Source organism: Fragaria vesca, linkage group LG6, assembly GCF_000184155.1.
Source record: "Fragaria vesca subsp. vesca linkage group LG6, FraVesHawaii_1.0, whole genome shotgun sequence".
Classification (NCBI taxonomy): domain Eukaryota; kingdom Viridiplantae; phylum Streptophyta; class Magnoliopsida; order Rosales; family Rosaceae; genus Fragaria; species Fragaria vesca.
In genome coordinates this window covers 33125064-33126768 of record NC_020496.1, presented here as the reverse complement: position 1 = coordinate 33126768, position 1705 = coordinate 33125064, and positions in this window count along the sequence as shown.

Genomic DNA, 1705 nt, shown 5'->3' with positions numbered 1-1705 from the left:
TGTCTAGAAGGAAGTTTGAGGAAATTCGATCGGGAAGTGGTGCAAAAATAGAAATCCGCACCAAAACTTTTGGTGCAGACGTCCGCACCTGAGAAAATCTGTGTATATATATATATATCGGGGATGCCTCTGGTGTCCGCTCGGGTGGAGGCACGCTATCGTCAGAGCCGTCCGGTGGAGAGCAGAGGGACGTCCACACTTTAAGCCCAGTGCGGACGTCCGCTTAAGAACGGGCATGTATATATATATATGTTCACTTAAAATTTCCAAAAGTTCATACTCTTAGAGCTCTTTTGAGAGAAGCAGCCAGTGTGATACAAATCAAAGTTTTTTGAAAGCCAACAGAATAGTCAATTATGAGCTAAAGCTTATATAGGAAGTGAATGATCAATGCAATGAATATTTGATCTTAGCAATTAAGGATCATCCAACGGAATAGTCAATTATGAGCTAAAACATATGTAACCAAATAGGAATGTATTAGTATCAAATTATGGCTGTAACCGAATAGGAATGTAATGCCAATCAGGAGTGGAAATGAAGAATTGATTACTTTTTACTGAAAAGATAGCAGTATATAGGATTATAGGATTACTTTATACTAAAAAGCCACAGCACATCCGAAACAAAACATAGGATTACTTTATACTGAAAAGATAGCAGGCTTATAGAAACACATAAAAATAAAAAGGAAGAACGACGTACCAAAAGTTCTTTCTCTTGCATTTGAAATAGTAGCCGGTGGTTGCAGTTACCCTTTCTCAAACAAGCTTTGCAGCACTAGTGGAAATATGAAAAGAAAAAGGAAACTTCAGAATCTAGGAGATGTTCATCAGATCACACCCATAATGAGCTCCCATAATGTTACTTTACATCAGCTTTGTTGTTATGCATGTATGTGTTCAAGTAAGGCGTTGCTATCCCTCTTTATAAGATAAACAATATGAGCTCCCATAATTGTAGACTACATTGTGAAGTATGAACTCTATAATGCAAGGGTAGCCTCACAATGCATTTTAGTTAGAACTCAGAACAAGGTATCTAAGTATTACCACTTTCCAAGTACATTAATTACATAGAGAATGCTTAAATATGAGAGACATACTTTTGAATTTTCATCAGAAGATATATCTTCTAGAAGAATAGACGTTGAATGGGTAGGTGAGCTGCTCCTTCCTTTGGAGGATTCTTTTAACGTGCACTCCAACTGTATATACAAAAGACAAAGCAAATACTATCAAGTTTACATTCTTCATGTATTTAAAGGCAGTATCAGAACAAAAACTCGACCAATATCAAATATGGATGAAAGGTCATAGTAGTTGCAGAATTCTATATAGTTGGCTGTGTACTGAAAAAATGTTGTATAGAACAGTGGTTGTAATCTTATAACCATAAATAAATGCAACTTTTGTTCAGATTGGACAATATTTTAGATCAAATTAAGGTATTAAGTACTGCACAGACACCTCATGCTAAAATAATAAAATAACAATATGCCTTATTTAAAAATCATTCACAACAAAATAAAATAAAAAATTAACACAAGGCTCAAAACAAACTAACCTCAGGTAATTTCTTGTGAAGATGTTCCTCTAGACAACTTGTCATGATCCGTCTAAAGACACTAACAGCATCCTGCAGCAGAAAAAGTTGATTAACAAGACAAATATAGACTTGAACCATGCCCATAGTCCAACATTTG